Here is a 17,159-nt window from a genome sequence, read left to right on the forward strand (position 1 = left end):
CTACCAATACTGTAACAATGTCATGGTATGAGCATTTAAACTAAGAGGGTAATTGGAGTATTGATGAGCAGTCCAGTCAAATTGGCATAATAATGTTACATGTATATCCAATTCATCTGCCTTCATTTAAATTAAAGTGTAACTTTTTGTTGCTTGATGCTACCAATATGGCAATAGATTAAATTTTTACCCTTGTTTTTCATTAACCCATAATAGATGCATACATAACTTTCTGTCTTAAATGTTCAGATTTTTTGCCACGCAAGAGAGCAATTTTCCTAGCTCTGAAACGTTGTCTACTTTAGAGGAGTTCTACTTAATGGGTACATAACAGATGAAAGAAATGTGTGCGTTTACCTAATTTGTAGGAAGACCAGTTTTAGCCTGATGTTTTTCACTATCAGAATCACTACTAAGAGTCTAAATTTTCACCCTTGTTTCCCATTATACATGTTATAGATGTATGACTTTCAATCTGCAAGAAGAGTGATCTTCAGAGTACATAATAAATGTAAGAAACGTGTGCGTTTACCTGAGTTGTAGGACGACCGGTTTTAGCCTGATAACCATGAGATCCCCTTGGCCGAGGCGGGCCCACGTTGTCACCGTAATGACCGGGGGGATATCGGAGATCAATGGCAGGCGATAACCAAAAACCTCACTCTGCATATTAAATGTGTGGACTCCACCATTTCCCACTACAGGGGGTGGAAGCAACTACTACTACTATAACAGGGCTGTCTCCTTGTTTGGGAGACCAACTTGTCCATTTTTGTTGTTAAATCTGTCATTTTAAGCTTACAAAAATTAAATACATTATTCATCTTCATCAATTTCAAGTCATGAAGTTCAGATTTTTTGGACGGATGTGGTGAAATTATTTTCCATCCCAACAAGCAAATTTCCGTCCTGGGACGGAGGGACGGGTTCTCGAGACAGCCCTGTACTACACACACACACATACACTATGAAGTGTGATCAGCGAACGGAAAACCGCTGCCAAATTCCCCGGAAAGATTGATACACGCTGGCGTTGCGGACGGACTAATTTTGGCTTTTAATTTTCTCGCCAAGCCGACTTGTTCCTAGCTTCGTTCTTGTCGGCGTTGTTTTCATTTCCGGTTGGTTGCTGATGACGAATCATCGCAGGGCTGCGCAGGAAATTGTCCACCCAGCCTACCGTGTTTCCGCGGTCGCCCGCTGGTGATTCCGACGGCGCTACTGCCGTTTTATGAAGCTATTTCACCCAGGGTAGCCAAGCACGGTGCACTTGGGTGTCGTGGTTTAAATTAAAACATGTCAGAGGCAGTCTGCCTGATGAGAGTGGGCGGGGATCAATGAGGTGCAGACACCGCGATCTCATCAGGGGGGAGGGGGGGAGATGGGGGTTAGCTGTGTTTTCTTTAAAGGTGTTGCTTCAAATAATGTTAGAATATGATAGGATTGACATTTAGAGTGATTCTGGTAGCACTATTTGCTAATTGTTTGACCATGTTGAGTCAACTGCGTTTTCTGCAGTAGAAGGGGAAAAGAAAATTAATACTACAGTAGACTTTTTAATGTTTCGTTATGTTGCTATGAGCAAGCCATGCGCACAATATACTCATATGGTACCATTCATCTTCTTTCCCTTCCAGTCCATTAAAAGAAAAACAATAGCAATGCTCGCTACGAATTACGTGAATATGACGGCTGCCCCTACGAATTACGGGATATAAAAATATACTGCCTACGTATGCCTTACTGAAAAAAGCAGGCACACCAGGGCTGACTCCTGCTTCAAATCTTTTTCCGTCTCTCTCATTGTTTGAGAGCTAATGTTTTAATTTTCGTTGTTAAATCTGTCATTCTAAGCCTACAAAAAGGCATTTTCATCAATTTCATGTCATTTTTGGGGACGGACAGGGTCACATTTTTTTCCTGGAGACAGCCCTGCTCCAGACCCCCATGTACATGTACCCAACATCGGTCTCTGTCATCCCCGCTCTCAGCAGGGCCCATCCCACCCTCATCTGTCTCCCTGTCAGACCACAGATCAGGTAATGTTCAGAACCAGGGGAGGCGCGTGTTCCTTAACTTCATTAACTTTTACTACCGGCTCCCAGCTGAGAAAATCACACGTTATTTCTGGGTGGGTGAGTTAATGTTGACGACAGTGGGATGAAGCAACATACGGCACAAACTATTTTAGTCAAAGCTCAAATGGGTGCTTTCCATAGATAGCTTTGACAAAAAATTTCAAGCCATTTAAGCACAGTATATTCAGTTATTCTCGTGGAGACTTACTTTCAAGGTATAAGGAGAAGGAGGTTTTGCAGTGTTTTAAGTTTGTGGTTGAAACAATCTGTTACAAATGTAGTTCAGTTGGAATGCAATGGAAACTGAAAATAAAACCACCGAGAACATTTAAAAATTTACAGTGGACCTATGACGCACTTGGACAGGCAAACACGTGCACCTAAAAGTATGTCCAGCATAATTTAACCAATATAAAAGATATTTACAATTTTTCAGTATCAAATCTATCATATCAAATCTATCACATATTACGGTCTGACAGTATAAAGCTTTAAATTAGCCCAAAAGTTATTTTCATGATGTGTACTATATTGCCTAGTGACAAGTCCTTTCCGATTATGGCCAAAGCACAAAATTTTGTACATTTTGTAAATTAAGTTACCAACTAAGTTATTACAAGAGGCTTTCACCGCCTGGCTACAACAATTATGAAGTAAAAAACAGTTTCATCTTTGTTGAAGACTGTATGTACATGTATGAAGCAGTAGCAATAGCATAGATAAGAAAAAAGGACCAAATATGGTGCAGTACCAAATCAGTCAGCTACGTGGCATTCTTAACTGAAAGCTTACCAAAAATGGCTCTTGATGGTGACTTTGTACATTGTCACAGTACAGCATAATCTTGTACCACAATGTAGCGATTATCTAAGCCATAACTAACTCTGAATAGGGCTAACGTTATGTTAAGTTTCCCCATTTTGCTTTAAATCCCGTAGAGTCTGAGGAGGAATTTTCATGAAAAAGATGTGACATAAAACGATCTCCCTCCCTGCCAAACTGGAACCTGGGAAATCATCTTCTCTTCAGACTGACCTGTCAATCTGACAGGGTGCCCGATTGGGCTTACCCCGGGCCGTCCTTTCAATTACAGCCAAGTGCCTGATAGATGGATGGTAAGATTGCTTTTGCCACTTGGATAACAATGCCTAGGGGTGCTCTTTTTCTTCTGAGTGGTGCCATGGCCTGTTTACTGCAGTTCGGATTTACGCCTGTCTCCTTACTACCTGTTGCCTGGCATTGTATGATTTAGTAGAACTTGAGCTATCAATGGTGATAAGCATCTACAAAGAATCGTTACAAGCTAAAGATTTGTTAAGATTTCACGCTACATAACGGACTGTGTGCACTTTCAATCACATTGAAAGGAACACATTTTTCTTCTTCTTTTGTCATCCTCAATTGCATCGTGCAATGTGGCTTTGGTACGGCTCACGTTGTAGCCAAGCGCACTGGGTTAACCCTAGTCTTCTCCATAAGTGTGTTGGGTTCTTTAACATAAAGATGCGTGACTAAAGTAAGAAGAAGAATCTACAGCTACATTTGTAATAAAATAAAAAAAGAAAAGAAGAAAAAAAAGAAGCATTTTCCACACATTATGATCATAGTATAAAATCTACTCAAGAGTTATATGCATTTCTATAAACAAGTTGCATAGGCATCCACACTGGGAAGTTATTATGACAGACAGGTCATTAAATCAAATCTTCCAGCAAATGGACATGCACTGCTCATCTGTCTGCTTGCATCAGACAAGTGTTTGGAATCTCCGGCCATGTGTAATGTTTAATAATTCATGGATCATTATTCTCTTTGTGTACCTATCAGCTATTAATATAGATACATGTGTATGTAGCTAGAATGTTAATAATATAGGTCTTTTGTGTGGAAGTTGCCCCCTCCCTATATAACTACAGTGTTCTCACTGGGCTGACATTTCCATCAGTTTGGTAGAACAAGAGTTCAGACATCTGAGTTAAGCCTCCCCATTGGAGCATAGCATAAGAAGCACTAAAACAAGACTCGTCAAAGGAATTACCCAAAATCTCAAAAATTCTTCTCCATCAGAGGGTTAAGAATAAGAGTCTACTTTCAATCCATGCAGCCCAAACTCTGAGAAAACCTGGTTATATTAGAAGAAACCCCACCTTTGACCCCTGTTTTCTCATGTATCCATCCTCAGGGCCCAACTGCTGAACTGAACAAATTTTGATCAAAATATGAAAGTTTATAAGTATATAGACCCTATGTGTTCCTTTTGACTCCAAAAGTCTCCAGATTGGGCCAATATGATCAAGGAAAAGAAGGATTTTCAAGGGTTTTAAGGTGGCACTTTATATTGTATTCCCATTTTGGGCCCTCCACTGCACAACACAACTCTGGTGTCTGCCCAAGCAAACTGTAGTTGCCCCCATACAACTCCAGTGTTCTCAGTGAGTTGACATAATCATCTTCATGTCTGGTAGAACCGGAGTGCTGTAGATGCCCCCCTCCCACCACAACTCGAGGGTGACGGGTGATCAGTATTGATGTTTAGGGCTGAATGATGACCGCACTTGGTTGATTGGATCAATGAGGTCAGATCTTCGGTTCCGCAGGTCAAACCTGACTATCCTGACGGACGTCCATATCACTCCCAGGACGCTCTTTATCACATCTTACTGTGCATCTGACTATATTTGGAGTGAGCGGTAAAATTACCCTTTATTTAGACGTGTCTCAGAACCACATAACAGCAGTTTTGTAGCACAGCGCCTGCGCGTGCACATGTACAATTCTACAAGCATGCTGCAAGGTTGTCAAAAAGATAACACGAAACAGATTTTATCACCGGTCCTACACTTGGGAGAGGACCCTTATCAGAATGTATATACCAGGGCTGTCTCCAGCATTCAATTTTTGTCTATCCAACTCATTGTTGGGGATGTGTGTGTGTGTGTGTGTGTGTGTGTGTGTGTGTGTGTGTGTGTGTGTGTGTGTGTGTGTTTGTGTGTGTGTGTGTGTGTGTGTGTGTGTTTGTGTGTGTGTGTGTGTGTGTGCGTGTAGTTCATCCGGCCTTGGAAGACATTAACATATAATCAATGGTTTAGCCATTGCAACGGCAATGAAAAAATCTATTCAAATGGAATTCGGCAGTCAATATTGTTAGATTCTAAAATCTACCATTTCAAGCTTACAAAAATTTGTTTCAGGTCAGATCTTTTGGATAGGATGAAATTTTTGTCCGTCCCAACAAGCAAATTTCCGTCCCGGGACAGAGGGATGGGTCCTGGAGACAGCTCTGCAAAGTACACACATCCCACTACCATGCATTCTGTCCAAAAAAATTGCAATATTCATCTTTAAAGGTGTTATTCATCATTCCTTTCTACCCTCAAGCTTATCTTTAAAAAACAAATACAGAATGGTAGCTAATATGGCAGCAAAGACATCCAAACTTCTCATGAAGCTGTAAAACTGTTTCAGTTAAAAAGGACTGACTTGATCGATACTTGGTTTCTTGATTAATTGACCGTAAGCGATTTGAGCAAGTCTCTTCTATCGCAATTTCATGATTGCGTTGAACTACATAGCGACCCATTTGACACTTAAGTGAAGCTTGTTGTAAGGGTAAATTGTGTTATTGGAACGGGCAATAATGAAAGAGGTAAATCAATGGTACTTTGGGTCACTCACAAATTTAAACTTGCTGTTAGAGGGTCAAAAAACTAATTCTGAAGGAAGTGCAGTTTCCCCCTACAAACTAAATTTTTATACATCACTAACTTTTGCAAAATCTTGAATCAACTTGAGTGAAGCTTGTTGTAAGGGTAAATTGTGTTATTGGAATGGGCAATAATGAAAGAGGTAAATCAATGGTACTTTGGGTCACTCACAAATCTAAACTTGCGGCTAGAGGGTCAAGAAATTAATTCTGAAAGAAGTGCAGTTTCCCCCTACAAACTATATATATATCACTAACTTTTGCAAAATCTTGAATCAATTTAAGTGAAGCTTGTTGTAAGGGTAAATTGTGTTATTGGAATGGGCAATAATGAAAGAGGTTAATCAATGGTACTTTGGGTCACTCACAAATCTAAACTTGCTGTTACAGGGTCAAGAAATTAATTCGGAAAGAAGTGCAGTTTCCCCCTACAAACTAAATGACTGTATATCATGAACTTTTACAAAATCTTGAAACGATTCGAGTCTTTCATATTAGCCAGTACCATGGCCATTACAATTCAATCCACTGGCTTTCAGATTAGTAAAAAATATTGCAATAAAAACAGTCTAACAAGGAAGTGTGTACCTTGGTACATTCAGTTTAAGGTCAGTTTCAATATTTTTTCTCCAGCTTTCTGTCTTTATGCTGCACACAATGAAATAAGATTATGTGGCCCTAAGAGATTTTTCATAAAGTCATGTAAAGAATTATGAATTTTTGTGTGACATGCTTTACACTTTGTTCACTGTTCCATACAGAGAGTAGCTTCTGAGGTCGTTGCTCCCAAACAGTTTCTGCCTAGTATCAGCTTGACTAAGTGTTACCGATATATGCAGTAACAGTGGCTTCCCCACTTAAATGATTACTCTATTACAGGATGCGTCCAGAGGCGGGGGATCGTGGCCCGCGGGGTCAAATTTCATCAACCCGTCCCGTTGTGTAATCGATTAGCGGGCTCACGCGCATTCCTTTTCCTGCAGGCAGGCCGTCGGAGGCTCTCTGGCCAATAACAATGGTTCTATTACGGGCGCGTGCCTCCGTGTCACCCCACATTTGTCATCCAGTAAACCAGCTTCTCCGGTTATCAATCCCTCTATTATAGCACCACCTGCTACAGGCGACGTGACCTTCCGCAGCTATATGAATGGTTGAACTGTTAAACTGATACCATCTAAGCTCGCTTTTTACTTTGGCAAAGTTGGGTAGAGGTTAAAGGTGTTTTACAGGACTTTTGTATCAATATCTCGGATTATAAAAATCTTTTTCAGGGGGTTTCATGACCCTCCTCAGATATAGGAATGGTTGAACTGTTAAACTGATACCATCTAAGCTCGCTTTTTACTTTGGCAAAGTTGGGTAGAGGTTAAAGGTGTTTTACAGGACTTTTGTATCAATATCTCGGATTATAAAAATCTTTTTCAGGGGGTTTCATGACCCTCCTCAGATATAGGAATGGTTGAACTGTTAAACTGATACCATCTAAGCTCGCTTTTTACTGAGGCAAAGTTGGGTAGAGGTTAAAGGTGTTTTACAGGACTTTTGTATCAATATCTCAGATTATAAAAATTTTTTTCAGGGGATGACCCTCCTCAAATATAGGGTAACAGTTCGAAGTGTTATACTGATACCGCCTCAGATTCTACTGTGGCAAAGTTGGGTAGAGGTTGATATTGTATTACAGGCCTTTGTATCAATATCTCGGATGACATTTCTTTTAACTTTAAGATTTAAGGGGAGTTCTCCATTTTCAGTTGCGTTTTATGAAACTGACCTCACTAAAAGTCTAAGCCATAAGGAGTACAATCATGTGTTCCTGTGTTTTTCACGCCATGGCCAGAAAGCATCATTTATTCTGCTAAAAGGGTATCAAATGCCAGACTAAGTACCATCCACACACTAATATTCAATAAGCAGGAGGCCAACTAACAGTGACCCAAAAATAAGTCACACTTCATAGCAGTAAGTACAGACTGACAGGTCTTGAAGCCTGAAACTAAAACTTGAATGTCAAAGACGAGTGCTCATCTTAGAAATATCTCAAGGGATGGTTGAAAACATATGCCTTCTGTGGTCTCTGAAAGGTTCTTTAATTCTGTTGAACATTACAGTGTTCATTTAATTTTTCCTGTAAATGAAATCTTGTTAGGGATTACCTGCAAAGAGTAATTCAGTTAAACACTAAGTTCATTTCCATCTTTCTTATAATGAAATCTTGTTACACATTTCCTACGACAAGAATCTGGACTTAATCCTAATCTTATGTTACTGTTCAAAACGTGTCGGCTGTGAGTACATGACAATGCAATCAACCGATTGCAGCTACAGCTTGTACAAAGCTGCTTCCCTTTATGAGAAACATCCTTTTCTACCAAACCATCCTGGAAACAAATGCCGCCTCCAGGGCAGTGCCCATCATACGCCCTAAAAAGGGCAGTCCGCTGACAGCCTCCTAATGCAATTTAATCAATGACGGCCTTTCATGCTGCAAAATGAACAACTGGTCTCCCCGCAGTGCGCTGTCAACTCCAGGCCATATACAATGGGCTGTAATTAAGCCATATCTCCATAAAGCATGGCTCCATTGGCCCCAGGTAATCAATAGTCCTTGGACCTGCAGATGGGCTCCGACACCGTGAAAGTCAGGGCGCGCAGAAACACCTGTCCGGGAAAACTTTCCTGGCACCCGTGTACACTTCCTGCTGGCGTTTTACTGTATATTCATTTATTTTAGCAGGGACTTATTTTCGCAGTAGAAGAGGAAAGGAGGGTTTTAGTCTGTTTCAAATCACTGGTTGAAATAATTTTGTAGCACAGTACATTGTAAATGCAAAACCTCTTCACTGCAAAAGCCGTGAAAATAAAACCATCATGAAATTTTCAAGATTTACAGTAATGTACATGTATGTAAGCATTTTGAACTAAAGGGATCGGTGCATATTGAACAAAGATAAAAAAGGGCAATAACTGTACGAACTGACAGGTGGTGACGACGTGTTAAAAACTGAAGTTAAAGAATTAAGTAAATATTCAAAGGGTGTCTATACCATCTGAAACCTTTGTAAGGGGAAGAAAAGAACATGTGTACGTGTCATAATAAAATAAACTCCATTGGCCTCTGCATAACAAGTAATTCAGAATTTTGAAGATGGATTTTGAATCTCTGTCCAACCTTTAAAGTCATTACAAGAGAAATACTATGAAAAAGTAAATCACTTCTATCACTATACAGTACATCATCATATTCAGCACCGAGGACAGCTCCACTACCACTCTCTTTGATGACTGTTATTCTGAGATAGACCTCTTTTTACCTCAGGGAAGGAGGTCAGTGACCTCAGGCAGGGGTACTGCTTTTGTCTGTGTTTGTATGTTCATGGCTATAACTCAAGATCCTTTTGATGGATTTATATAAATTCTTGCATGTCGGTAGATATTGAGGTCTCGATGAAACAATGCAATTTGGGGCCCCTTCGACGTATATTCAAGCTCTCATTTTGACAATACCTTGAACGTTTCACAAATCCGACAATCACTTTCAGCATGATAGAAGCTCGTTTTCCTGCACCGCAACCACTGCTATCAAGAGATAACAGTCAAGCTACCGACATAACTTGGATGGCTTCCTACTTCCCCTAACCTCTTTCTGAAAGTGAGTTATGAAGAAAGAGTTGCCAGTAAATTGCCTACAAGGCCAGGGGGAAATTGGGTGTCTTTATTAAATGACAGTCTGCATGACTGGTCGGTCTGTAGCTGACATCTCCGCCCGGGTTACTAGGCCAGCGTGCCCGACCCACTAACCCTTCTCTATCACGGGCACCAGACCTGCTTCCAAAATTAACCTAAAACTGACCAATAACTCACTACGGCCACAACAATTTAGTTCTTGATTTCTATGCTGACCTCTTGCAATAATTTTACATAAAAACATCTGAGACCCAAGGAAATAAAATGGTATGTGCTAAGAAATGGTCCATCAACTCTTACTAGTATTTCTTAGCCTAACAAAATTGGCTATTGGCAAACAGCTCAATATGGCCAGACATGTGACGTCACGAGAATCAAAACCCAGAACAGCCTTATTGACAGCAATAACAGCAAACCCCACAGACCGCAGGTGCAATAAACTTTGCATTAGTCTGGAGGTGATTTCCATTCATTTTCCTTTTATATTGAAGAATGCGGTTCACTCCAGACATTCATCAATGAAATACCAATAGTTCTCCAGCTGCTAGCTATATATTTAACCTGCCAACCTGGATATTTCAGATTCACTTATTACGCTCCAATACGTGAGCATCACACCGTTTTCCCTTGGAACTTCTTTTTGGACAAAGAGCTTTATACTACCTTCCCTGTGGCTAGATGAAACATAACCCCACTTCAGAAAAACACTAAACTGTTTCCATTTTCAAATGAACATTAGGGAAACCATCTGATTGAGAATGAAAGTCTAATTTGAACTGAAAGTTGATAATGTTAAATGACATAATAATGTGGTTTGAGATCAGATTTTGTCCAGTTTCTATCAGCAGAACAAAGCAAGTTTCAAACGGACATTTCTTTGAAAATGGAAACTGTGTTAGAGCCAAGAAAAAGAGTATGGTAAGCTAAGACTGTCTTTCTTACCTGTAGTGTTTGTTGCCATTTCCAGAAGTGGTTCACAGATGAACAGCAGGGACAGGAGGTGGTTGTACATCAGTCAGCAAGAATGGACAGCACCAAGTGTTGGGGAGGGGAAGAGAAAAAGAGAGATTCAATTTAGTTCCAGTGGCTTGCAAAGACTTCTAGTGATAAGGGCTTCAGTGATACTCAATACAAACATAACCTCAAGCCCATTTTTTAAAAGTAACTTTAAATTACCATAACGGCTGTTTGGCTGTAAGGTACATTTTGAAATGCACAACTATGGGATGGTGCAGCTATGGGACATATCTCCAACAAATGCTGCTGAAGACAATTTATGATCATGATATTCATCAGCATAATCATCATCATCAAGTATGAGCTATGAAAATTAGAATGTGATAGCTGTATCAGTATAACCACCCTTTGGCACATGGCACAGAATACCAGCTTGGCAGGTACACAGTGTACTGTGGTAGCGGCTAGTTTTATTACACTGAACAACCTGTCACACCTAACCTTTGCACATCTACACTTGCCATCGTTGAAACATTTGTACTTAGTTCCTTTTTCCCTTTTTTGCTTTCACAGTTCATATCATGTAAGCATACAAAGATTGACCAAAGCGTTTGGCATTAAGACATAAGGATTATACTTAAAGGTCAGCTGTGGAAGCAGCATTTAATCTTAGAGCTACAGGTCCCACAGGAAACTGCTGCCACCAATAGAGTATGGAAGTTCCCAGCATAATCAATGGAATGCCCGGACAAATTACTACACAAGTCCTAATTTCCTCTCCAAACCCACAGCCAAGACACAGATTTCACCTCCTGACCCCAATTCAGACTCTCCAATCCCCTGGGACCACTTTAATTAAAGCCATGGGGGGGGGGGGGGCTCTGCACTCCTCTTGGTGCTCCCATCTCCAGAATTAATCAGTGTGCTAAATGGACAGATCAATGCTCGACTCCGCTGGGAGGGTGTTCACACCGATTTCCCCCCGGGTTTCAGACCAAAGCCATTTGTCTGAAGGATGCTGCTTGATAAACGAGGATATGTTCAAGTCATCTCGGCTTATACGAAGTCAGATAAGGACACAGTGCTTCTGTTAACTACACTGTGAACTTGAAGTGGACAAATCATAAATTGTCAATGAACTTCAGTAAGAATACAATCATTCTTCAAACTTTAGATATGTATCCATATCTAATGGTTGTATATTTGTTATACCCAAATATAAATTGCAGGCACCATACTGTTTTAACTTACAGACAACAAAAGAAGAGTCAACTACCAACTTAAAGGCTATGGCATCTTTCTTTTCTCCCTTAATATTCACACTTAACAAATTCACTTTGTTTGATCTACTTCTCAATAGTTTTTCCCCTACAAAATCTTACTAGAAACTATAAAGGGAACAATGATGATCTGTGGACAATCTTGTGCAAAACATTTCTCTTCAATTATACAATTTATATCTGTCCTCCTCTGCATCTATATATCTCTGTTTGTATTCCAAAGGTTTGAACAGAGCCATTGAAAAATTCAGCTCACAACACCTGCATGATAAGATGCATCTTGTTATCACTCTTATCAATATCAGTCATCTCATAATCATGAATTTCTGATTCACTTTCTCAAAGACGAACCTATTGCACCTTAAGAATCCCCGGGACTAGACATCATGATGAACATGACTAGGTACAGGACTCAGCAATATGAAAGCATCTGTCTTCCACACGCTGTCATTAATACCATCTGTCTCTGACGGTTCCAGGGCTGTTGCCGCCTCTGCCAAATTCTACAACAATAGCCTTTGTTTCAAACCATTGTTCAGCTGACATGTTTTATGGCAAGATAACAAACCCTTCACGGCAATCTGTCTTCATTTCTCTCAACTTCTCTATCATATCATTTAAGAACTTTGTAATCCTATTCTTCGATGGTTTCAATTTTTTTCTGAATCAGTCCTTTTTCTTTCTGAAGATATCCCTAAGAGAGTAACCCTCATTAACATTAATCCATCGGGTTACATACTGTAAATCCACACTCTGAAAAACAGTGGGTTTGAGATACTGTATCTCTAGTATAGCAGCCCCTAGGTGTGCATAGTTTAGCATGTACAGGAGTGCATTATACTGAGGGACGTTGGCCATGGGTTGGAGATCTGTTTGGACATATCTTTTCAGGCTGGCAGAATTATGTACCCTGGTGGAATTATGTACCCTGGTGGAATTATGTACCCTGGTGGAATTATGTACCCTGGTGGAATTATGTTAGTAGATGTTACAACAGAGCCAGAATACAAATTGCATCTGACATGGCAGCAAGTGAACGCCGGCCTTGCTCATGAACTGACACCAGCCTCTCAATCACTGTCCAAGAGGAATTGGCTGCCATGTCACCCTGACACTTCCGGGGACGAATTGGCTGCTATGTTCGCTCCCCTGACACTTCAGGGGACGAATTGGCTGCTATGTCCCCATGATGATTGATTGTAATGTAGTGACCTCTCGTATGATGGATTGATATCGGCCTGTCTCTGACTGACAGCAACAAAATTTTGACCAATTTCAATTCTTAGGCTTTAAATTACAGGAATAAAGGAGAATGAAATAAAACAAGATTTTCCTGTTATATTGCATTTGATGTCCATGGTTGCAAATACCGGTATTGTAGCCTGTTAGATCTAGGATAAGCTCAAACCATGAGAAATTCAACTAGCACTACAAACCTTTTTGACTCAAAGTCTTTTAGTTATTCAAAAAAGGGAGACCGAAAAAAAATTTGAGGGTTAAGTTCTTCCCTTAACTTTTGCCTATCTTTACCCTAACCTTCTCCCTACTGCCTAACCCAATAAACAATACAAATTTGATTCCAAACAGGTATACCTCAGCACATTGAAGGTTAAACTCAAGGACCTTAGGTGTTGTATCGGTGGACTGTTGCATATTTATGATACCATCAAAACCCGGTTGATGTTTTTTTCCATCTCATTTAATTGATTATATTGCATATCCATGTAATATAAACTTTATGATGTATGACCTAATAAGAGTCCCATAAGCAAGGCACAGTAGTAATAAAGGTAATGCATCAAAGTACATGTAGATACTGCAGCCAGCATTAGCAGGAATTTCTTCATTATCAGAAGTATACATTTACTGACACCTTATATTTTAAGTAAGTTGTCAAAATACCCAGCTAATTTGCAGATAATTTCTAAGATTGAGGGTAAAAATATAGACAAATTTGCAGGGTAAAAAATGTCAGTTTTGGTGAGAAATACTCATACTGGTAAAAAAATTTATTTTTGTGATTTTCCCGCTGCCACGGTGAAGAGTGTCTCCATCAACTTTCATGATCACAAATGGTAGTCTATAAGACTGACGCATTCTAAAAAATGACCTTTATAGGTACATTCTAAGAGATCTAAATAGATATTGGATTGAATTGAATCCACTAAGGCAGCCAATCAGTTATCCCCAAGGTATGCACACTTCAGATAGCCAGGTACATGGATTCACTTGAGAAGGCCTTGATAAAATTGTTCTTTTTAAGACAGGTATCACTTGGTAACATCAATTTTCATACAAAATGTAATCCCAAAGTGGTACCTTTCAGAAAAAATAAAAGCAAGAAGATTGAAATTAGCTGCTCATTGCATCAGACATCCGGATATCATAGCCTCCAGACTAGTGTTATGGGAACCCACAAAAGGGAAAAGAAGCCGTGGAAGACCAAAAGGCACCTTTATCGACACACTAAGAGCTGACACTAACCTTACTGAAGTGAAGGAAATACAGTCCCTGATGGAAGATTGGGTGGGGTGGAGAAAGCTTTCAAGTTTGGTTTGAGCGGGAGCTCGACCAAAGTAAGTATTAAGTAAGTTTAGGACTGCCGCATTTTAAGAAAATGAACTTGAATAGATTCTCTAAGAGATATTGAATTGAATCTACTAATGCAGCCAATTAGTCCCAAGGGAATGCACACTTCCGATATCTTGGAGTTCAAGACATTCTTGAGAAGGCCTGGATAACACTGTTCTTTTAAATGATGCAGTCTTTGATTACACATTGGAGCTATGAGAGGTGACATCTGGACAATCAGTAAGACTGACAAGGTACAAATTAAAACGGAAGACAAATTAAGCTCCGGGATCTAGGGAAAACCCCTCACAAAATGAAGACGTATGATTGCTGCCTCTCACACATAAAAGTAGACTCCGTTTACCTATAGCACTCTGAAGTAGCCATTTGGCACCCAATTGCAAGTCCCTATTGGTTACAGAGTTTAGGCAACAGGGAGAGGGTTAAAGTATCCCAAACCTCTGCAAATTTGACAGAACCAAGGAGCAAACTTCACAAAACGTTAATAGCATTCCCTTAACATCACAGTCCATAAGGCGACACCAATTTAATTTCTTGGTTAACGGATTTTTTCTTTAAATTTTAGCACAAAAAAATCATGAAAACAGAAAGCTGGGGTGAAAACTTGCACCTGACCCTGTTCACTCCCTGAAATTGTGTGCAAACATTCCTCTAAGATTCTGTTTTCCTGTTGACTTTCCAATCTAGCATTTTTTTAAATTCCGTTAACCAAGAAATTAAAATGGTGTGGCCTAATAATCAATCTATCTTCACTGGAGACAAGACTGGAGGCACAGTGCAATGAACCCAAAGCCCCTAATACATCACAGTGAGAGGATTTTTTCAAGGTCAGCTAGTGACGTCAGCCCTAACAAGTTCTGTAAGGAGGCAATCTCAGCTGGGGGTACGGCTTAGTACAATGAGGGTCGTTGATGCAATAAATATCTACTAGTAGACACTTCTTGTCACAGGTTCTGTGATCCCCAATTTACTTCATGGTTTGCCTACAGACTTACAGATTCTTTTTCTGATAGAGAAAAATAGACATGGTTTGTCTTGTCTTTAGACTCACGTTATGGGTGCACCTAGCTGCGTGTAATAGCACAAGTCAGTCTGACTAGTACAATGCAGCTGGTTTCCAACAAAATTATGATATGCCGTCTGTCATAAGGACACAAAAGAAACACTCTCAGTGTGACACTGTTCAAGCAGAAATATATCTCCTAACTGTTACTCTAACATTGCAACTTTGCCCTGTTTATAGTTACAAAATACATACAAAGGGGAAAAGTTAAATTTTCAAGGTCTCTCCCATTATTTCTCAGAGCTTTTCATTCAGAGCCCAGTTGATTTTCATTATCCATCAGTGTGACCTTAATCAAACAGAACTAGACTTCCCACATGTACATGTAACTGTTACTCTAACAGTACAGCTTCGCCCCGCTTGTGGCAAGACGATACACATTAGAAGAGAAAAAGCTAAATTTTCATCATGGTCTTCCCATTCAGAGCCCAGTTGGTTTTCCATCCATCAGGGCGACCATGATCAAGCAGAAATAGACTAACTGTTACTATAACATTGCAACTTTGCCCTGCTTTCAGTAAAGCTACATGTATACATACAGAGGAGAAGTTAAACTTTCATGGTCTCTCCTCTTCCCAGAGCTTTTAATTTAGAGCCCTTTTGGTTTTCTATCCTGATCAAGCAAAAACAGATTTGTGACAGAATGGGGCTCAGCGTGTCCGTATTTTTTAAACTCTAGCAGACATAACTTTTAAACAAAAGTGATAACTTTGGTCACTCCTATTACTATCATTTCTCATATTCCCAAACCTTTTCGTCTAGAGCCCAGTTGGTTTTCCATCCTGATCAAGTAAAAACAGATCTGTGACAGAATGGGGCTCAGCGTGTCCGCCGCCCGAGGACTGACTTTAAAGGTTAAGTGCGTCACTGTCATGGAGCTAACGGGAACCACTTATCTCGGCGCACTATTCGTCTTCTCTAAACAAACCCAATTTTCAGCTTGGAGGAACAGCATCATGGCCAGCTAAGGGACATCCAGGGACAGACCATTGTGTAGCATTAGGGGGATTTTTAGACTTGGTTGTGAAGTAAAGTGGTGTCGTGTTGGTGTAATGGTTAGGGTGTTTGGACAAGAACCCAGAGATCCTGGGTTCGAACCCCCTGACATGCAACGGATGTAGTGCCCTTGGGAAGGGTACCTAACACGACTTTCCTCACCCCATCCAGGTGTAAAAATGGGTACCTGACTTTGGTTGGAGAGGTAGATCTTCCCTCCATTGCTTCGTGAGAAGTCCCCTTCATCATTATCTGACCAGTAATGGATTTCTTGAGTGTGCTAACAGTCAAGATAATCAGAACATTTTTTTTTCAGATGACACACATGCATGTAGATCCAAAAGAGTATGCTTTCTATCTGTACATAGGACCTTCCTGGATGAGTTTTTTATACGTCTTCCCTCCATCGGAACATGATAAGTCCCCTTCATCATTATCTGACCAGTAATTGATTTCTTGAGTGTGCTAACAGTCAAGATAATCAGAGCCTTTTTGCAGATGACACACATGCATGTAAATCTAAAGGTATGATTTTGGGTAGGTTTTATATCTTCCCTCTGTTGCATCATGAGAAGTCCCCTTAATCATTATCCCAGCAGTAATGGCTGTGGGAGTGCCTACAGGTCGGTACTCTGATTGTTCATCATCAGTATTTACTACATCCAGCTGCTCCAACTGTGGACACATTAACCTGGCCTTGGCAAGGACAGAACTACTCACACTTCTGTGAGCTCGAACTATCTTCTCTACACTTTCATTCACATTTGTTGTAGGTCACCATAACATTTTTAGTACTTTTTTAG

At 40.2% G+C, this 17,159-nt stretch overlaps 1 protein-coding gene across 4 annotated transcripts in view; it reads right to left on the reverse strand.

Moving 5' to 3' along the window:
- Nucleotides 1-17,159, reverse strand: part of LOC136446612 (double-stranded RNA-specific editase 1-like) — a 158,459-nt gene that overhangs the window by 24,829 nt on the left and 116,471 nt on the right. Inside the window, exon 1 of one of the 4 annotated variants that reach the window (XM_066445082.1) lies at nt 533-615. The exons of the other annotated variants lie outside the window; for them this stretch is intronic. The gene's annotated coding sequence lies outside the window, so the exon portion shown is untranslated. Of the gene's footprint in view, nt 1-532; nt 616-17,159 lie in introns of those variants that run through there. 4 annotated transcript variants of the gene reach the window in all.

This window comes from Branchiostoma lanceolatum, chromosome 12, assembly GCF_035083965.1.
Source record: "Branchiostoma lanceolatum isolate klBraLanc5 chromosome 12, klBraLanc5.hap2, whole genome shotgun sequence".
In the NCBI taxonomy this organism is placed as follows: domain Eukaryota; kingdom Metazoa; phylum Chordata; class Leptocardii; order Amphioxiformes; family Branchiostomatidae; genus Branchiostoma; species Branchiostoma lanceolatum.